Source organism: Trichosurus vulpecula, chromosome 1 (genome assembly GCF_011100635.1).
Source record: "Trichosurus vulpecula isolate mTriVul1 chromosome 1, mTriVul1.pri, whole genome shotgun sequence".
In the NCBI taxonomy this organism is placed as follows: Eukaryota; Metazoa; Chordata; class Mammalia; order Diprotodontia; family Phalangeridae; genus Trichosurus; species Trichosurus vulpecula.
The window spans coordinates 369,189,670-369,212,864 of record NC_050573.1 but is presented as its reverse complement, the minus strand read 5'-3'; the positions used below and the strand labels follow the sequence as shown (position 1 = coordinate 369,212,864).

General features: G+C 36.6%; 1 pseudogene; it reads left to right on the top strand.

Moving 5' to 3' along the window:
* The first annotated feature begins 17,961 nt into the window (after positions 1-17,961).
* LOC118838553 lies at positions 17,962-18,576 on the top strand (annotated as a pseudogene).
* Positions 18,577-23,195: the final 4,619 nt, after the last annotated feature.

Sequence of the window (23,195 nt, the reverse complement as noted above, 5' to 3'; positions counted from 1 at the left end):
GTGGATTAGTCCTTAATATTTCTCACCTGACCTTCATACAGACCATCTATCATTTAATAAATGTTTGCTGTTTGGAATTACACCCCAGCTTGAATAGCCACCCTATATTTTAGCCTTAATTTGGAACCTACCATTAACAGTATTCATGTCTCACCTGCCCTTTTATCATATGTACTTATGTTCTGAGTTCTGACCTATCTCAGATTTATTTCTCTGTTTTATCATCCATAGAATAAACAAATCTTGTTCTTACTTCTATGTTGAGAAGTCTATTTTTCATCTACCCTGGAAAGTTGGCCTGCAATTTAGGTCCCAAACTTTCCTAGGCTGATCTGTACTCAGGTACTAAAGCTCATGTTCTGACTAATGATTCAGAAGATAAAATTTGCTGTCAAAATCAGTCTCTTTATTTTGCACTACTTTTTTCTCACTTTATCACAGTCAGCATAATTTATTGAAATGTCAATTACCTGAAAGTTCTTTTTATTGGAATTAGGCTTTTGACCCCTATTGTTCATCATTTCCATTAAAAAGTTACGTTACTATCTGAAACACTCATTCTCCAAATTAATTTACTGTCCCAGCTTGCATTGGAGTAATTGAGGCTGCAATTGGTACAGAATGTTTTTTCCTTCCCAGAATGCCCTGCCTACGTTGATCCTCACAAGAGGTTAAAAAGAATTTCAGCCACATTTTTTCTTGGGAGTTTTTCCATATGATAGGTTCTTCTAATTTTGACATCTGTATTTTTCAAAGAAGGAATCTGCCAATACAGAAAGGTAAACTTAGACACCCCACAAAAATCCACTTTAGTTCTGTCTATCTAAATATTGGCATGGAAGTGAAAATGCATAAGAAAATGGCATTACCTCTGAAAGACAATATAATCATTTCAGTTTAATAAATATCTGTTGAATCTCTACTTTGTGTCTAGTGCTTTGCCAGCTGCTGATTGAAACCAAGAGTTTCATCCTACAGCCTTTCTCCTTAAGGAGCTTAGGGCCTTAAAGTGTAAGATATAAACTCATGAAATAGTTAAATAACTATATAAGGCGGACTATTATTCAGTGACAAAATGTGTGGTGCATATAATAAATGCTAGAGGAGTTCAGAGGTAATATTTCATCACTCAAGATAAAGTTCATAAAAATAAGGAAATCACATCAAAATGATGTTTTCCCAAATCTTAGACCTTTAGAAACTAAAATTTAGTCTATGTCTGCAAAGTAAAGGTCAACTCAACCAGAGATTAAAATATTTGGTCTGTCTGATACTGATGGGGCTCTCCTTATTCATGCTTTCATTTGTTCAATAAATATTTATTGAGTGTTCACTCTGTGTGCAGCAATTTGCTGGGCATGATAGAGGGATATTCAAAAAAATTATAATACATGGCCCCTGCTATGATTGAGATAGTCCATATAGAAAAATAAAATGTAAGCACATAAAATAGCTAAATAACAATGCGATATATTAGATAAAATTAATTTGTATACAAAATATGATTAAGTTCTAATGTAATTCTATTTTGGGAAGGAGAAGGAAGGGAAGTGAATGGAAGAGAAAGGAAGGGAGGGGAAGGCAAGGCAAGACACGACAAGCCAATGGGAAGGCAAGGGAAGGAAAAAAAAAGTGAATAACTGCAACACAAAAAGGTATGACAATCTTTTACAGCAAAAATAAAAACATGAATATTGAAGTATATGGATAAAGGGAGAGAGGCAAATGGCATGTCAGCAATTAAAAACAGAAACTGGGAATGCACATTGACAATTTACATTTATTAACTATGTAGGTTAGGGTCTAATTGAAGAATAATTTTGAATGTCAGGCTCAGACAATTGAATTTTATCTTTTAGCTAATCAAAAAAGTATTATTTTTAATCATATAATATGCATAAAGCATTATGGTAAGCGTGAGAAATACAAAGTGAAGAACAATGCCTTCCCTGCCCTCAAGGTTCTTACAGTCTACTTGAAGAGCGAGCCATGACAGTTTCTGGTGCAATGAGATTAAAGGAGAGCCCTAAATAAAGTATTCTAGCAAAATATGAAGAGGAAAAGAATATCCTTAGCTTGTAGGGACAAGGGAGGATTAATGAAAAAGATGACTGCTGAATGTAGGCAGAATGTTAGCTTCTTGAGGGCAGCAACTGTGTCATTTTGTTTTCATTTTTGTATCCTGAAGCCTAATACACACTATACATAAATCATACTCTAAGCAAATGGTTGTCAAACTACATTTTAGGAAGTTTATTCTGATGTCAGTATGTAAAATGGATTGAAGGGAATTAAGATGACTGAAAAGATACAAGGTAGGAGGCTATTGTACTAATTCCACTTTAAGATGAAGTCTTAAAGGGAAGACACAGTGGTTGAATGCATATTTTTAATCCCTCTATTTAGTACAAGTATTTAATAACTCACGACAAATCTGTTTGTCAAAAATGTGAATCCCTTACCTTTTATCATTGAATCACCATGCAAAAGCTTAGCCTGAATAAATACATTTTGCCTTTAAGATAATGGAAAATGGCTATGTGTCTACTGTGGCATATAGACTTGAGATGTACATGGGTATCCTTGCCACTGTAATTTTTGACATGGACATAACACTTATCTCACAGAGAATGCAGGCACTGGAAAGTTAGGCATATTCCCCAAGTATACATGACAGACATCAACAATCAAATTTTACAAAAACTATTATTTTTAGATTCAGACCTTCAACACCAAAAAAAGAACATTTCCACACATAAAACAGAACACAAAACAGGCTTGTGTTTATAAATACTCTGGCTCCCTATTTCATGCAACTCCCTTTAACTCTCTACATATTTTCAAAATTGTCCTGTGGGTCTGTGCTTCCCTCTAATGTTTCTTCTATTATTTTTGTGCTTTTAAAATATTTTAATGACCTCCCTACTTTTTCTTCTACTGTTCACTAGTTTCTTTTAGCCTCTATTAGAACACTAACACTACATTATCATCACTTCCAGCTGTTCGTGTAAATATGAATTTCTAAATTTCTATTGACTATTGAATTTGTATTTTAAAGTTCCTACTTAGCTATAATTTTTTAATCAGAAATATTGGAAAATCTCTTATGTAATCAAACACCCATTTTTCCCCCTGTAGAATGAAACTCAGTTCTTAAAGTAACTTATTCTTAGTTGTAGGGTTATGTCTTTGCTTTTTGAAAAATAATATTTCAAATTGCCCTCCCACACTTGGTAGAAACCACTACATCTCATGTGGTCCTGTTTTATTTTCTTCATATTTTAACTCCTTTCCAAAAGCTAACAGAATTTCTTCTTTGAATGGCATTTCTGAATTTTGGCTATGAAATTTCTGGTATTTTTCATTTGTCTTTCAGAAAGTGCTAGCTGCATTTTTATTTCTGTCTTTGTCCTGTGGTCTAATGAATTTGAGCAGTTTTCTTTTATGATTTCTTGAAATATAGTTTACAGCCTTATTTTTATCATAATTTTCAGGGAGTGTAGTGATTTCTAAACTATTTCTCCTGAACTTGTTTACCAGATAAGTAGTTTTGTGTGTCAGAAGTCTTACATTTTTTTTTTCTATTTTTTTCAATCTTTTAATTGTTTTCCTAATATCTGTTGCTGTCTAGGGGAGCCAAAGCTATCTTTTACTCTATTGTAATTTTCAAAGAATTTGTTATTTAGGTAAGGTTATGCCTTTCTCTTTTAAAATTTTTATTCTCCTTCAAATTATTTCCTTTAGAACATTCATTTTAAAAATTTTTTCTTTGATTTTATTTATTTTTCTTTTATTTTGTTTAAATATTCATGTATTTCTCATGAAAGACCTATTTTTGTTACCTTTTGAATCAGTGACTGGTACCTTCTTTGGTTTCTTCATTTTCCAGCTTAACTCGATATACTGGGTCTTTGTGTTGTGGTCAGGTCCATCCCTGTTGGGCTTTTGGGTAGAGTTCTGTGTTTCCTTGAGTCACCTGAATTCCTATGACTTTCACCTCTAGGGGTTAACCTTTCCTCCTCTCCCCCACCCCCACCACCACACAAAAGAAAACATAAGAAAATGAGGAAAAGAAAAGAGAAGAAAAAGAAAAGAAAGGAAAGGAAAAAGAAAGAAAAGAGGGAAAAAGAGTTTTAAGATTCAGAGCAATGAGATCTTCAAAGGACCTTGGATTAACAGGGCACCTGAAAATTACATTTCTGAGTACTACCATGTGGTACTAGTCATAGGGTTCCAAATGTCCTCAACTTTGGAATGTTGGCCAACTCAGACTTTTATGATTATTTTTGGAGGTATTATTTTGGTTTGGTTTTGTTTGACTTTGACCTTGTCTATCTATTCTTTTATTTGTTTGTTTGCTTGTTTATTTTTGGGAAAGCCATCCACTCTCCTTGTCAGAGACTCAGAGCCCTACAGGTTACACTTGGCTCTGAGTGGTCCTATTGGGAGTCTGAGGCCTTTTTTGACTTCAGTGGTGCTGGTTTACTGGAAGTTCCATTCCCTATGAACAGCAACTAATATGAAGACAATAAAATGATATAGAAATGGGTTTAAGCAAAAGTGGCTCTCTATATAGTATCATTTGGGATACAGAAAGGAGGGAACCAATGCTCCCCTCAAATTGCTTTATATAAAATCTATCTCACCTATCAGCATGGCATGGAGCTTGAATTTCCCAACACTGCAATCATCGTACACCTTTATATAGTGTTATAAAATTTATAAAACTTTTTATGTGTATTTCTGTATTTGAACGGTACAAAAAATCCTATAAGATAGATACACAATACTAGATAGGGCATTATCCTTGTTTAAAGATGAGGAAATTGAGATTCAGAAAATGTGTCTTGCCAATGGCTACATACCTAATAAGTTTCAAGGAAAGGATCTAAACCCAGGTCTTCTCAACTCCAAGCCTAGAATTCAATGTATTGTGGCTCCACAATGCATTTTTACTCTAGGAGTTTCAGATTAAGAACTGAGAATATGTTTTCATGATAACCCTAAAAATACAGCAGGGCCTATGGATAGAAGATAAGCCTTGAGTTAAAGAACACATGCATACAAGTCCTACCTCTGACATGTAATAGTTGTGATAAATTTTATGACTATGGATAAGTCACTTATCCCATACAGCTGCAAGGCAATCCTCTTAAGAAGTAACAGAAGAGATACCAATCAGCAATTGTAGGAAGAGCTTCCCTACCAGGAGTATCCCACCCTGATAAAATCATTAAATTGTAAATCTGGACCAACACAATGAAGAAATAAACAAAACAACATAAAAACCACAGAGAGAAAAAAAAAGGTGAATCCATAGGAGAAAGGATTAACTTGAATTGTCTCCTATCCAAATCCTAAGGCCAGCTGCCAAGTCAACAAATTTTATTTCTAACAGTTGACAGAGCAGTAAGGAAAATAAGTAGTCATGTGTAGAGGGCCAGCTCTGAGATAGTCTGTTGTGAGAAAGGTACATGCCAGGTTTTCCTTTGAGCCTGAGCCTGTTCTTCTCTGGGCTGTGTACTCAGGACGTGGGCTCTCCAACTCCCTTTTAGCTGCCCCTGAGAACATGCAGAATGGCATGTGGAGATCCAGCTATATCTTGTTTAAGCCTCTTAGGCCTCTGTAAGTCAAGGCCATTTGAGGATGGGTCTATGCAAGGCAAGACTGTAAAAAGATAGGAGGACATGGAAGGATGTTCCAGTAAAGTAACAAAGCAATGCAACACTTGGTCCACTCATCTGATTCCATAGAGTATATAAACTCACCGCCTCGGCTTAATAAATGGAGTTGTACTATGCTCTCCTGCCTGGCCCATGTCTTTCTTTCACTCTCTCTGGAAATCTCTTAGCAAAGTGCCACCTCTGCAGGTGGCAGTCAGGCAGAGGATCTCCTACCCTGCTGTCCTAGGGATCAAATTGAGATCCAGAGATCTAGATCTTTCAGAGGCTCCAGATCTCACCCAATTCAAAATTTTTATCCTAAAAGGAGCAAGAAAGGTTTGAGATCCAATCAAGTCAATGGCCTGGAGGGAAAAAGAAGTCCCTGAATGAATGTCCCCTTTGTTTATAAAATTTCTCATTTATTCAAAATCTTTCAGACAAAAAAAATGCTTATTTCACCCAGAAGTTTTGGATTCATAGGTACGTCTTATGGATTTCAATTCCTGTGTTAGATCTCAGGCCATCTGTGAATCATTTAAGTGCTATCCCATTAATGCAGCAATCTCTTCAATCCATTCATGATCCATAATGATTCCTGCTTCTGAAAAATAATGTTTAAGCTATAACTAATCTAGAAAAGGATATTATCATATTCCATCCTTAAACTCAGATAGCTAAAAATTAAGAAGGCATTGGTTTAAAATTATGATATTAGAAATTTTCTACCAAATACAATGCTGAAACATAGGTTTCTAGGCAAATGCATGACTAGCAGCATGATGCCTTTTGGTGCCCTATGGGGGATTTAACATCCAGGAAAGAAAACAGATACTGAAAGGAGGATAGAAGAGGTCAAAATGTATTTCAACATAATTCAATTCAATATTTATTATGTGAGTTACAATTACTACTAAAACTGTGATGGTTATAAACACCAGCTCCTTATAAACTAGTGATGCAAAAAGAACCATTGTCCAAAGGCCTAAAGTCAACACTCAAGGATATATTGAATGACATCATTTCCCCAACTTCTCTATCTTTCTCTCCCATTTAAGAACTCCAAACTAGGAAAATGGTTGGCACCTAATGCATACTCACTCCTTTTAAGATATCTAGACATAAAAGGAGAGAGAAAAAGCCTGAAATTGGAATAAACAAAGTTTAGTCTACTTAGCTAAGAATTTTTATCCTCATTGATCTTTTTTGACAGCACCTGACCCTGGTGACTACCTCCTCAATATCCTTTATTATTATTATTATTATAGATCCCTTAATACCACTCTGTCCTGTGACTGTTCTTACCTGTCTAGCTACTTGTTTTTTGTCTCAATCATTCCTCATCTTCCTCAATCTGTCCCACTATGTGTGGTCATCCACACAAATTTGGTTTCCAGACATCTTCTCTTCACTTTATATATTCTCTCCCTTGACAATCTTATCTTTCCCTTTAGCTTCAATCATCACACCTGTGCAAATGATTTTCCATTTCCCATCTCCCACCAGTATCTCTCCTCTAAGCTTCTCTCTCCCTTTCCAACTGCTCACTGAATAGCCTCATCTGTATGTATTACCAACACCTTAAATTTATCAAGATTTTTGTTTTCCTCCCTATAGAATGTGGCCTTTTCCCAACTTTCCTATTTCTTTTGATACCACCATCCTTTTACTAGTTACCAAGGCCTCAAACATCAGAGTAAATTTTGCTCAATTCTTCTCCCTCACCTCCTCTACAATTTCTACTTATTTTGCACATTCTGTGACTAGATGTCTATCTGTAGATTGCTGGTATCTGTTCCTTCCTTTCAATTCACTCCGCTACTATCATATTCAAGTCTCCTTGCCTGTACAATTATAATAGTTTCTTAGCCATTTCCAAATTATCCTCCACACTAAATTAATCTCCCTGAGGTACAGGTCTGAACATCCAATTCTTATACTTCAAAATCTTCCTTATTCCCAACAAGATTGATTTTACTCTGTTTTTTCTAACTGTATTTATTAGTATTTCCACTCATGAGTTCAATGTACCATCTAAACAAGATTACTAGCTTTTCTCCAGTCTCCACCCTGCTTTTATGCATTTATGTAGCCTTTCTTCTATTACTTGAATACATTTCATCTAAATCCTATCATATAAAAACCTTTACCCATCTTCCATGCTTTGCTTAGGTGTCACCTTCTCTAAAAATCATTCCTTGATCCTTCTTAAAATTTTTTCCCTAACAAAAAAGGACATGGCGAGTTCTCAAACCTAATCTTCTATAGCACTTATTGTCTATATCGCTCATTAGCCTCACTGATATTGCTAAGTTTTATATTATCTATATTTTAGTTACTTCAATAACCAGAATTATAGAACTAGAAAAGACTTTTAAGAAATCAACTGGAGAAACTATCTCTTCACCTAAAATTGTATGCTCTCAGAAGAAGCAAATGCTTCTTTGTATTTTCAATATAATTGAGTTGAATGTAATATTTTGGTAGTAAACTTTGTTTATTGTTAGTCATGACGAAGTGTTCATTAAATATATATGTATATGTATATGTATATATATACACATTCATTACATATGTGTTATATGTAGAGTTGTCATCAAATTTCAATTGTTTTAGTTGTATCTGAATCTTCATGAACTTATTTGTGGTTTTCTTGGCAGAGACCCTGGAGTAGCTTTCCATTATTTTTTCTCCAACTCACATTACAAATGAGGAAACTGAAGCAAATAGAATTAAGCAACTTGCCCAATGTTACACAGCTAGTAAGTATCTAAGGCCAGATTAGAAAACTAGTCATGCTGATTCCAGGCCCAGCACTCTACCCATTTTGCCACCTAGGTATATATGTGCACATGCACATAAAATATACGTATACACACATACATATACACATAAATGCATATACATATATATTATGTATAATGTATATGTGTGTGTTATCAAATATATATATATATATATACATACATATATATTATATATATATATAGTTGTATTCCAAGCAACTAAGCAGTCAGAGACAGATGAAATAATAAGATGGGGGCGGGGGAGAGAAACAGAGACAGAGAGAGAGAGAGAGAGAGAGAGAGAGAGAGAGAAATGAATATCTATCATGTAACAGATATTTAGACATTTAGTGTATTTGGATATTTTGAATTGCCTTTGGATAGTTGCTTTCTGCAGATAAATCAATATTCAGTCTTCACTTTTGTCAGGTAGTGATGGGGATATGAAAAAAATAAGCTTTTGTTTACATCAGAAGATTAAATAGGCACGGTGTTAGAATATTCAATGGAGGCACCATGATAGATAAGTTGTCAAAGAGAGCTTCAGGAGCCACTCAATGCTGAAAAAGATAAATAAACATTCAGTGTTATCTTCCAAGCTTCATGAAACTTCAGTTTTAAATATGTATGACTAGAACTTTACTGCTTATATACCACTTCAAATGGCAGCCTTTCCTACAAGTACTGGCAAACCAACCAGAGGAGAAATGACTTCAAAGAGGACCAGGGCTCATCAAGATCCTGAAATGGACAATGAAGCCAAACAAGATATCATCGAAAGTTGAAGGACATTCAGGCAAATTCATGTGTGAAACACAATGCTTACGTTGGCCTTTCCTATTCCCACAATGTAGGATTCTGAAACAAAAGAGCTGATGATTTAGTTAAACAAATATGTATTAATTACCTAATCCATGGGAGAAACAGACCTAGGTGCTAGATAGGCAAAAAATGCAAAACAACAATGTCCCTGCTCTTTATAATCTTACAGCCTAAAAAAAAAGAGTTGGGATGTGATAAGAGTAATGGATAAATTCAGACAAAGGCTTCTAAGAGTATTAGAGGAAGATTTCACTTTCAATTAGCTGTATCAGAAAGGCTTCGTGAAGGTTGTAACACCTAAGCTGGCTTTAAAGGAAGATTTATATACACAGGTATGATGAGAATGCACTTTAGGTATGGAAGATAACTTTTATAAATGCACAGAGCAAGAGAAGGTGGAATTTTAGCTGATTTATAAAGAAGAAGTAAAACATAGAAAAATAAGAAAGGGGAAGTATGACAGTCGAAAGAGTACAAGATTTAGAGGCAAAAACCTGTTTTCCAGTTCTATCTGAGTGACCTTGGGAAAGTCAGTTAACCTGCAGTTTCTGCATCTATAGAATGGTAGTAAAATGATTGTAGTCCTTATCTTGAAGGTTTTTGTAAACTGTAAAGCACTATACACTTGAGATTTACTAATGGGGGAGGACATCCAAACATCTCTCAGGAGAATGATGTGAGAAAAGGCATGTAGGAAAGCAGACACTGTGTTCTGGGTGCAGTGAAGTACTGAGCATGGTGGGTCTGGAGGTGCTTTGTTTTAGGAAGTGAAAGGAGATAAGGCCAGAAATGTGGCTTGGGACCAGGAAATAGAAAACGAAACTGAAAGATGGAAACTTTGGGGGGGTATTAGTTTTGTAATGGAGTTTATAAGATTAGGAACAAAATTTTAGCATTTGAAAAAACCTTGGAGATATTCTTGCCCACCCACCACATTATACAGAGAAGGCAAATGAGGCCCAGAAAACAGATGTTTGCCTAAGATCACACCAGTTAATTGGTGATCAGCCAAGGCCATCTTCTATGTCTCCTGTCCAATACTCTTTCCAAAATATTATAACACAATACAAATAAATGTGAAGCAACCTTCTGTCTTCCTCAGGGATCCTGAGCTCCATTTTCCTCATCTTTCACTTTTAAAAAAGGCCCTAAACACAAAAATGTCAGGGTCATAGAAGGCACAGGGGAAATATTACTGAATTCAAGTTGGGGTTTGTATAGGGAAGAGAATTACTGAACCCACGTAAAGCAAATAAAGCAAGAGAAGGACAAAAGGTACATAAAATATTTAGCCCTGTAAAATATTGATGATCATATAGGATGTGTACAGTGATGATAGAACATGCTGTAGAATAGTATAGTGTGGGCTAATTTAACACACTTATTGAATCTGACCCACAACACAGAAATGAAGCTTATTGAGAAAATAAAATTTGTCTTATTCAAGGAAAATAAAAGAAAATAACCCCTAAAGGAAAGCATTTTAGGATTTTATTAGAGACGGTTCATTGTAATGATTAGAGAGGGTCTAAGTTGTCAGAGATCAGAAGAAAGCCACTAAAGTTAGTGAGATGTCCTTTATGCACAAAGAATTTTGATAATAATTTCTCCAGCACAAGCATTTTGCTACATTCTTCTCCCCAAAGGATTTCTACTGAAGAGCAAAGCCAGATAAAGAGCCTAATGTAATGAAAGATGCATTGGTCTACTCAGGATGAATCTAGTCTACTTGGACAATGGTCTAGATTCAATTCAATTTCAATTTACATGCTTTTATTTCAATTCCATCTATACCCTGCTCTCAGAGGACCTACAGTTTTATTGAGGATGCAGGACTTCAAGTCAGCATCAAAGGAAGTAGGCAGAGAAGACCCTCTGAGGCAACCAGAGTTTGAGGTAGGTTCAGAACAATTTGAATTATAGGATATTTTGAGAGTTATTCTAAGTGCAAGAAATACTATAAACAGTAGTGATCTCCATTCAGAAGAGATAGGAACAGGTGAAATTGCTCATATATATATATATATATGGTGGCTAAGGAAGGCACTTGTGTAGGATACATTCAGGAAAGATTAATACCTCTGGTGTGAGGACTGCTGAGCTCTTTTCAAGGCTGCTTTCTACCTTTCATGTCTACCTGTTCCACCTAACTCTCATCTGTAGCTCTAAGAAGCTGTAGTGTGTGTAGTGGCCATAACCTGGTAAACCATTTCAGCAGACAGGCTAAATCAGGTCAAGGATAACCTAAAGGGTCTCAAACCGATCAGTAGGCTGGGTGGGGGAGTAGATCCCAAGCATGTGAAGACTTCCACTGGTACAAGAGCAGATGAAAACAGTTTGTTCTAACTGCCATGAAGGAAGTTGAAGAGCATGCTGTGGAGCATTTAGAGCTTGGTTAAACATTGAAAACACCAAGGTCATCCACTACATCTCAAGCCATCATCAGTTGTCTTGACTTTGTCTTGCCACTCGACTCTGATGACTCTGGAGGAGAGAGTGTGGCTGACGACTTCATGCAACTCTGCCTCACTTAAATCCAATTTATTCATGAATCAAAAGTCATCACCCATACCATTTTACCATTTTACTTTTCTCAAAGTCCTGTGGTGACAGGCAAGTGATGAAGCAGTGGATGCAGATATGTGGGAGCTGTAATCACAACCCTGAACACAAGTGGCCCAGGCCATATAGTCCTCTTCTCATTGGAAGCAGCAGTGAGATTTGGCAGCCCCCTAGGTGTGAGCAGCTTTTTAAGGATTGCACTGCTCACCTCCTGGTATGAGGAAGGGGCTAGAAAACATGTCCTAAAAATTGTCTGTTTATCCACCCTTGGCCTAATTACCACAGCAGGCAGGGATCCCACCCTGTGGTCAACACACACACACACATACAAAAAAAATGTACCAAAACTTCTGCAAAGATGATTCCACCCATCATTGGTACATGGATTGTGTGCACAATTACAGATAACACAAAATCCAGTAGACCTGAAAGGTGAACAACTCTTGTTGTGAGAGAACTTAACAAATATAACATCCAAAAACTAGCCATGAGTGAAACCAGATTGGCAAATGAAGAGTATCTACTACTTGGCCTACATGTTTTTTCTGTAGTGGCCACAGTGAAGGGGAGCACCATGAAGCTGGTGTAAGATTTGCAATCAAAACTTATCTACCCCCCTCCCCATATTTGTTAATCTATACTTACTTAAAGAGGAGATGGATGAGGGGAAGAATTCCTCTGGGAAAGAGAATGAGGAAAGATTAACTAGATTTGAGAAACATGTGGAAACAAAAAACTCTGGATATAAAATGAAGAAGGATTGTAAGAGATGATTGAATGTTTCTTTCCACAGAAATCATGTGATAAAAATTATGGAGGGGGATGTAGCCCAAAGGATGAGAGCAGACACTCTCTTTGTTCTCTGAGAAGGCCTTTTTCCTGTATAAAACACTGCCAGGCCAGGTGAAGCTCACTAAGGATGAGGCCCATTAACCCAGATGCTGTCTTAGATAACGGGACTTTTCTTATGGATACCCTGGGTTGATTCTTCAACTCTCACTTTTGTCAACTCTTATCAATTGAGAAAATTCCTTTCTCATGTTGAGGTCATAAAATCTGAATGGAATAATGCAGACACCCTGGAATGAAATTAAAAGTATTTATGGCTTGCCATCCATAAAGTAGAAAGAGAATGAGGATTAAAGGGAGAATGGAATTGAAATGTGGGAATGAGGGATATAAGCAGGGGTGGAGAGCCACATAGGGGTGGATGTTAGGTATTTTCAGATAGGTTGTAGACCCTGAAATGCCCAGTCAGTGGAGAACAGGGGAGGCAAATGTGAGTCAGGATAAGACATAAAGGGTTTTGTAATTCTCTGAAAGGGTTTATCTCCTTATGGGTCCCTGGGCCTCTTGCAGTCTGTGGCAAGATAACAATAAACAAACAAACAAATAAATAAATAAATAAATAAATAAATAGATAGATAGATGGATAGACAGATAAATAAATAAATAAATAAATAAATGAATAAATAAATGAAATCTTTCTTAATTCCTCTGAAAGAAAAAACAAAAACAAAACAAACAAACAAATTGATCTACTCAACAAGCTTCTATGCCTACCAAAAGGAATGAATCATAGATTCTTGACAATGTGATTGCCACTTTAAGGAATATATCATGACACCATTATCAGTGCCTATGTTCCAGTCATGATGAACCCTGATGAAGTAAAAGAAAAATTTTATGAAGACCTGGAAATGCTTATTATCAAGGTACCAAAAGAGGAAAAGTTTCTAATTTTGGGTGACTTCAATGCTATAGTAGGTTCAGACTACCAGACTTGGCAGAGTCCTAGGGAGGAATGAAGTTGGAAACAGCAACAGCAATGGTCACTTACTCCTGAATACTTGTGACCTTCCCATCATCACCATTGTCTTCCATTTACCTAAACAGAATAAAACTCATGGTTGAACCCTCACAGGAAACATTGTCATTTAATAGACTATGTGATTGTAAAGAGAAAAGACAGACAGGATGTGAGATTGACAAAGGCAATGTGTGGTGCAGAGTGCTGATCATTGACTTATCCTCTCCAAGCTAAATATTCCCACTCAACAAAAGCGGTGGCCCCAAGGCAAAATGACTACCAGAAGAATTAATGTCAACAGATTAGAGCTCTTCTCTGAGTGGGAACAGTGTGTTGCTAAATAGGAGGGAAAATTGAGCCAACACACTGTTGGCAACAGCAGAGGAGAAAAGGTGTGGGCAGCTTTGAGAACAAAGAATAACAACCCCCAAGGAAGGCAGTTTTGGTTTGTAGAGTGAAAGGGATGACAAGGTAAATGGAGGAATAGGGCAGTTGATTGTCGCTCCATTTCCAGAAGTATTGATGCTATAGAAATGTGGGATGTCATGGTAAGGCAAGTGGAAAGATTACAAGGTTCTTGGGGTGGTTGGCTGGCTGGGATATGAAACAAGGTCTGGGGAAGGCTAAATGGAATTATTATGCATCTTCTACATACAAAACATTTCCTGAAGGTACAAAGGCAAAGCAAGAGTCCTGCCCTAAAGAAGCTTACTTAACATTGGGGAAATGCAAAAATATAAATGTAATTTGCTTAATTCATAAAGGAAGCAAGTAATTAATATTTATTCCTTACTACATGCCAGCCTCTGTGCCAAGGGCTTTAAAAGCAACATCTTATTTAATCTGCACAACAACCCTGGAAGGTAGGTACTAATATTATCATCATTTTGTAATTGAAGAGATTGAAGCAGACAGGGATCTCCTCAGTTCCTCTTCCCAGAGGGTCACAGAGCTAGTAAGTATCTGTGACTGGATTAGAACTCATGACTACCTGATTTCAGAATCAGTCCTCTAACCACTGCTAAAGACCACAGTATTGCGCCACTGTGCAACCTAATTGATTCTGAGGAGGATGATAGTAATGACATTAGGGGTAAGGAGCAAGGATAAAAGAAGGCTTCAAGAGGAAGGTAAACTTTGAAGGGAAATAATTCTCAATGGTGAAGAGAACAGGGAACTCTATTCCATGCATGGGAGATAACCTATTTGAAGGTATGTGAGTAAGAAATTGTGGGGATGCCCATCAATTGGAGAATGGTTGAAGAAGTTGTGATATATGATTGTGATGGAATACTATTGTGATATAACAAATAATGAGCTCGATGACCTTGGAAAAACAGATAGACTTGCTCAAAATAATAAAGAGCAAAATGAGTAGAACCAAAGAACATTCTGTAAACTAGCAATAACATTGTTTAAAGAACAACTTTGAGTCACTTAGTCATTTTGACTATCATAAATACTCAAATCAACTACAAAGGACCTATGAAGGATGATACTAACTGCACCCAGAGAAAGAATTGATAAGTAGAAGTATGTATAAAATGGTTTCACACACACACACACACACACACACACACACACACACACACACACAAACATATACATACACAAACACATTAGACACCTATTTGTCTCTAATGGTCACTATCTCTAAACCAGGGTGGGGAGAGGAGGAGATTTAAAAAAAGTGAAAAAAATTACATGATAACCTCATATTTTTTAAAGGAATAGCAAGTTGTACACAATACATTTGCAATAGCATGTACAATCATCTTTTTTGTCCTATTCTACTATGTTATAGAAATTTTTGTTTTATCTCTTAAGTTCAGAATAAAATAAATATTTTCAAAAGCCCATACACCAAACTTTTAACATTAAAACCTATTCTATTTTCTGAAAATGAATCTGATATGTCACAATAGCTTTTTCAAAAACTATTTTAATTAATTTTGAAACTATATTTTTAACCCTTCCAAACTGGAGCCGCAGAATTTTCATTCTAATATATGAAATAACAGTCACTCCTGCTTCTTTTTCTCTGCCTAGAATATCATCTTAAAAATCATAATCCATGCCATACCTGAGTAATTCTTTCAGAGGTGAACCCTTCCTCCTTCCCCTAATCTAAATAATGATTCTTGTTTGTTTCTACAATCCATCATACAAAATATAAACTATTCAGAATTTTGAAATGTAGGCTTTAATTATTTTGCCTTCTTTCCTCCTCCATTCTAATAGTCAAATAAAGTGAAAATTCCTCTGAAACAATTAATATTTCAATTCATTTGATCGCTCTTATGTAAGCCAAAACATGTTTATCTTCTTAAATTCACTCCCAAGTCTAATGGACCCGTCACGATTTCAAAATCCGTTTCTAGCCAAATTGTTGAGAAGATTGGATAGAAAAGAATCCAATTTCTCATACCCTGCCTCTTTATAAAAACCAACTACCTGAATGTAGAAAATACCTCATAGCTCCTGGAAAGAAATAGTATAGCCCATTTAGCTAGGTTTTTTTTATGAAGGAATTAAAATGACATGATGAAATAGTCTTCTCTTACATATTTGTACCCAATTTGCTTTCTAATAAAATACTCCCTAGCTAAATCAGGCAGTTTTCAACTCTGGAGAGCAATGAAGAGCATAGTCAGATTGGAGACTGAGGTCTTGAGTTTAAATCTTGGCTTTGCTACTTATTTTTGCTATCTTGGAATATTCTTTCTCACACTCTGTGCCTCAGTTTCTTCATGCACAAATGAGGGGGTTATAGGAAATGTTTCCTAAATTCCTATCAGTTCTAAATCTGTGGTTCTCTAATAGAAGCAAGGACCTCAAGGTCATGGACTATGGATTTTTAGCATTGTAGCCTTGCCTCCTATCAGTACCTGAAACACAAAAAGAGCCTACAATTTTTAAGCTTGCTGACTGATGGATTGATTGGTGAGTCATTGACAAACTATACTTACTCTTTCTTCACATCATCTTTTGTACATTCTCTTTCCTGTTCAGTTCGTAGCTGTGAACCTGTCTCAGGTGTTAATCTAAAACATGATCCTATGGGCTGGTCTCAGTCAATCTCTCTTTACCTTTCCCTAATCCTACTTACTCTTTTTAAAAATTATTTATTTACTTTTAGTTTTCAACATTCACTTCCATAAGCTTTTGAGTTTTAAATTTTCTCCACTACCCTCCCCTCCCCCGTCCCCAAGACAATTTACAATCTGATATATGCTCTACATATACATTCTTTTTAAACATATTTTCACATTAGTCTTGCTGTATAGAATAATTAGAATGAATGGAAGCAATCACAAGAAAGAAAAAAACAAAACAAAAAAAAAGAGAGCAGAGTATGCTTTGATCTGCATTCAGATTCCATAGTTCTTTCTCTGAATGTGGATGGCATTTTCTGTCATGAGTCTTGTGAAGTTGTTTTAGAACCTTGCATTGCTGAGAAGAGTTAAGTCTATCAAAGTTAGTGATCTCACAATGTGACTGTAACTGTACAATGTTCTCCTAGTTCTGCTCACTTCACTCAGCATCAGTTCATATATGTCCTTCCAGGTTTTTCTGAAGTCCACCTGCTCATAATTTCTTATAGCACAATGGTATTCCATTACATTCATATACGGCAACTTGTTTAGCCATTCCCCAATTGATGGGCATCTCTTCAATTTCCAATTCTTGGACACCACAAAAAGAGCTGCCATAAATATCATTGTATGTGTGGGTCTTTTTCCTTCTTTATGATCTCTTTGGATATGAACCTAGTAGTGGTATTTCTGGAACCAAGTGTATGCACAGTTTGGTTGCCCTTTGGGCATAATTCCAAATTGCTCCCAAGAATGGTTGGATCAGTTCACAGCTCCACCAACAATGCATTAGTGTTCCAATTTTCCCACATCTTCTCCAACATTTATCATTTTCCTGTTTTGTAATGTTAGCCAATCTGATAGGTGTGATGTGGTACGTCAGAGTTGTTTGGATTAGCATTTCACTAATCAGTAGTGATTTAGAACTTTTTTTCATGTGATCATAGATAGTTTTAACTTCTTCCTCTGAAAACTGCCTGTTCATATCCTTTGACCATTTCTCAACTGGGAAATGATTTGTATTCTTATACATTTGACTCAACTTCTTTAAATGTTCCAGAAATGAGGCCTTTATCAGAGACACTGGTTGTAAAAATTCTTTCCCAATTTTCTGCTTCCCTCCTAATCAGCCTCAGCTAGGCTCCACCACCTGCCCTCTTTCCTTACTTCCCCTTACAGCTGGGCAGAGCGATCCTGGCCCATGAGCTACCCCAAAGGCAGTGGGAGAGATGAGCAACGCCAGTAATAAAAGAGCACTGACAACAGCAACCCAGTGGCTTAAGCAAGACTTCGAATTCAAAAAGACCCAGTGACGTATATTTGTGCAGAACCCCTCCCTTCAAATATTCTGGGACCTGAGATGACTCCTTATGAAGGTGGCTGTTATCCTGGAAACTAATTTTCCTGGCAGAATTTCCTTTTGAATCTTTCAGTACTTATATGATTACTCCCAAGGGAAGATTTAAATGTAATACAAGGTTATGTCTTTCAATCACTGGTTTCTACCCTGGTACAAGGAATCCAGCTTGGTCAGTTTCAACCATCCTGTTGGCTCTGCTCAGCTTTACGGTGGAAAAGGGCCCCATGTTGGGCAGCATAGAAACTTCAGACTACACAAGACAACTTGCCCCAAAGAGTCTGGCATTTAACTTTTAAAAGACAAAGTATCTTTTTAACTGTTTCCTGAAGTGGTGGAGGAGATAAAAGAAAAACAGAAAGCACAAGATGAGCTCAGTAGACATCCCCAAGTCCCAGACATGGCCTCTGACTGGGACACTCTCCAATGTCAGAATGCCTTTCCCTACACAAAGTCTGTCCTGAGCAGCACAGCCCAGGAATGAGCTGCACACTAGAATTCCAAGACCTGGGGTAGGAGCAAAATGAGTGAGACTCTAAACAGTGGAGTGTCACCCTGGAACAGATGACAACTAAGCTGGGTCTGGTCCCGGGGGCTCCTGGGGTCTAGTTTTGGGAGACTTTACTAAGTGCAGCTGGGATCCGAGAAATATGTGAATCTTGAATTCTTGTCTTTTCAACCTCTCTGGGTTGTACACTCTGTCTCTTAGCAAGGGCCCCTTTCAGTTTGTTGGATCTCTTTGAAGTAAACATGTTTTGAATTTTACATAATTCTGTTCTTCAAAAAAAAAAAAAACCCTGAAACTCAATGCCTGGTCCTTGTTTGATGTACTGTTTTTATTTTGGGCTAAGGATTCTGATCTGGAATGGGTGTCCTGCGGGGCTCATTGGACTGCCTTGAAAGAGCCTGACTGCTCCCCCTCTTATGGCTGTTCTTCAGCCACTCTTTGTCTTGGCTTACTGGTTTTTTGTTTGTTTGCTTGTTTGTTTGTTTTTATTTTTGTCAAAATGGATGTCTTAATAAGGCTTAGAAAGAAATCTTAGGAGTTCAGGTAGCCAGTCCCATGTCAGATGCTTCTCCTGGCTACTGATGAACTTTTAGACTAATCTAGGGCCATCATGATTTATCTCAGCACTTTTAATGTGTTTATGTTCACTTAGAATGACAAAAGAAATGACTTCTGGGAAAAGGTTTTTTCCTTCTGTATCACCCTCCCTTCTTTCAGAAATGTGAAACTAAGATTCTGTTTTGCTTTCTGATCCAAAGATGTCATTGTTTACTTAAACAAATCTTCAGAGAAACTGAAAAATGTTTCATAATTATGTTCATATAGTTGCTGGGTTTGTCTTAGCAGGTAGACTCCCAAAATTTTTAATGTCTACAATAACTTTAAATGGAATTTCTCTTTCTATCTCTTGCTGTTGGGTTTCTTAGTAATATATAGAAATGCCAGTGATTTATGTGGGTTTATTTTATATCATGCAACTTTGCTAAAGTTGTTTATCTTTTCAAGTAGTTTTTTACTTGTTGCTCTAGTATTCTCTAAGTATATTATGATGTCATCTGCAAAGAGTAATAGCTTTCTTCTTTGCCTATTTTAATTCCTTCAATTACTTTTTCTTCTCATATCGTTAAAGCTACCATTTCTAGTACTGTGTTGAATAACAGTGGTGATAATGAATATCCTTGTTTCACCCCAATCTTATTGGAAATACTTCTAGTTTATCTGCATTACATATAATCCTTGCTGATGGTTTTAGGTAGATGTCCCTTATCATTTTAAGGAAGGCTCCATTTATTCCTTTGCTCCCTAGTGTTTTTAATAGGAATGGCGATTGTATTTTGTCAAAAGCTTGAGATAATTGTATGATTTCTGCTAGTTTTGTCATTGATATGATCTATTATGCTGATAGTTTTCCCAATACTGGACCAGCCCTGCATTCCTGGTATAAATCCTACCTAGTCATAGTGTATTATTCTCATGATAAGTTGTAATCTTTTTGCCAGTATTTTATTTAAAAATTTTGCATCTATATGCATTAGGGAAATTAGTTTATAATTTTCTTTTCTCTGTTTTGATTCTCCCTGGTTTGGGTATCAGTATCATATCTGTATCATAAAAAGAATTTGGTAGGACTCCTTCTTTGACAATTTTCCCAAATAGTCTATATTGTATTGGAATTAATTGTTCTTTAAATGTTTGATAGAAATGGCTTATAAATCCATCTGACCCTGGAGATTTTTTTCTTAGGGGGTCTTTGATGGCTTGTTCAATTTCTTTTTCTGAGATGGGGTTACTTAAGTATTTTACTTCTTCTATTAATGTGGGCAATTTGTATTTTTGTAAATATTCATCCATTTCACAAAGATTGTCAAATTTATTGTCATACAGTTGGACAAAATTGTTTCTAATTATTGTTTTAATTTCCTCTTAATTGGTAGGGAATTCACCCTTTTCATTTTTGATACTGGTTGTTCAGTTTTATTTTTCTTTTTTTTTAAATCAAATTAACCTAAGGTTTATCTATTTCATTGGGTTTTTTTTCATAAAACCGGATCTTAATTATATTTATTAGCTCAATAGTTTTCTTAATTTCAATTTTATTAATCTCTCCTTTGGTTTTCAGTATTTCTAATTTGGAACTTAATTGGGGATTTTTAATTTGTTTTTTCTAGCTTTTTTAGTTACATGCCCAATTCCTTGATCTCTTCTTTCTCTATTTTATTCATGTAAGCATTTAGAGATATAAGACTTCCCCTGAGAACTGCTCTCACTATATCCCACAAGTTTTAGTACGTTGTTTCAATATTGTCATTCTCTTGGATGAAGTTATTGATTGTTTCTACTATTTGTTGCTTGACCCACTCAGTCTTCAGGGTTAGATTATTTTTAGACTCTCTTTCCATGGCCCTTTACTACATATAATTTTTATTGCATCATGATCTGAAAAGGATTCATTTAATATTTCTGCCCTTCTGCATTGGACTGTGAAGTTTTTATTCCCTAATACATGGTCATTTTTTTGTGGAGGTGTGATGCACTGCTGAGAAAACAGGTATATTCCTTTCTATTCCCATTCAGTTTTCTCCAGAAATCTACCATATTGTATTAGGAGGGCAGAGTTTATAATCTCAAAGAGGATCATAAACATGTCTGAAAGGTTCAGAACTGCCGGATATAGGAAACTCTCAAAGTAGAAGGCAGAAGAATCTAAACATATATTTAGGCTCCACAGTAACCAACCCATGAACCAGCAACCCCATTTTGATATATTGATCAAAAGCTTCCAGGCCCAATAAGTACTCCTTGAAAGAGTAACCAGGAGGCTACAGAGAAGCATGATTGCGTAAAGCAAAATCATGCTTCCCCCTCTATGGTAAAAAGATTACCCTCTGGCCTGAAGTCCTTGTTCAGCTTCCTCCCGTAGGTCAGCTCTGCCACTGGCAGCTCCTGCTTCAGCTGTGGCTGTGGCTGTGACTGTCGCTGTGGCTGTGGCTGTGGCTGTGGCTGTGGCTGTGGCTGTGGCTGTGGCTGTGGCTGTGGCTGTGGCTGTGGCTGTGGCTGTGGCTGTGGCTGTGGCTATAGCAGCCTCTGGCTCCAATGGGAGCTGCTTTTAACCATCCAGCTTCTGCGGGGGTGTAAGGTACGCCGGGGAAAGCACAGGTTCTTTCAATCTGCTTAAGCAAGGTGAAGGGGTTGACCGGGAAAGCACAGGTTCTTTCCATCAGCTTAAGCAAGGGAAGCAAGGTGAAGGGGCCGACAAGCTTACTCCAGTCCAACATACAAACAGTATTCAGTTCAGGGGAAAAAGCCAAACTAGTCAAGGGCACTTGTTGACAAAGTGCTAAGGAGCCCATTTTTGGTTGCCAACACACTTATCTAACTTTTCTAAAATTCTATTCACCTCTTTAACTTCTTTCTTGTTTATTTTGTGTTAGATTTATCTAGTTCAGAGAGGGGAGGTTGAGGTCCCTCCCTAATATAGATTTGCTTTCTTTTTCTCCCTGTAACTCCCCTAACTTCTCCTCCAAGAATTTAGATGCTATAGCACTTGGTGCATATATGTCTGGTAAAGATATTACTTCATTATCTATGGTGTCTTTTAGCAGGATATAGTTTCCTTCCTTATCTCTTTTAATTAGATCTATTTTTGATTTTCCTTTATGTGGGATTACTACCCCTGTTTTTTTTTTTTTACTTCAGCTGAAGTATAACATATTCTACCCAGCCTCTTACCTTTGTCCTTGGTGTATCCCTTCTTCAAATGTGTTTCTTGTAAACAACATATTGCAGGATTATGGTTTTTAATCTATTCTGCTCACTGTTTCTGTTTTATGGGACAGTTCGTCCCATTTACATTCACACTTATGATTACTATCTATGTCTTTTTCTCCCTCTATGCCCCCCTCCCCACCATTTATGCTTTTATTTCTCCTCCCTTCCTTTCCCTCCTCAAAGGAGTTTTCCTTTTGACCACTGCCTCTCTCATTTTTCCCTCCCTACTATCAGCCCACCTTTTCTTTCCCCTTTCCCCTCCTGCTGCCTGCGGGGCAAGTTAGATTTCTACTTAAGAGAGTATGTTATTCCCTCCTTGAGCCAAATCAGATGAGAGTAAAACTCAAACAATGCTCATCTTCCTCCCTTCTTTCCCTCTACTGTAATATGTTTTTGCATCTCTCTTCATGTGATGAAATTTACCCTTGTCTGTTTCCTCCTTTCTTCTTCTCCCATTACAATCCCTTTTCACCCCTTAATTAGGTTGTTTTATCATCACATCAGTTAATTCATACCCACATTCTCTGTCTATGTCTATCTGTTCTAAATATCCTAATAAAGATACAGTTCTCAAGAGTTATTAGAATCATCTTCCCAAGTAGGGATATAAACAATTTACCCTTATTGAATAACATGTTCTTTTTTTTTTCCTTTGTTTCCTGTTTACCTTCTTATAGTTCTCTTGAGTCTTCTATTTGAAGACCAAATTTTCCATTGAGCTCTGATCTTTTCATCAGGAAGGTCTGGAAGTCCCCTATTTCACTGAATGTCCATCTCCTTGCCTGAAAGATTGTGCTCAATTTTGCTTGGTAGTTGATCCTTGGTTT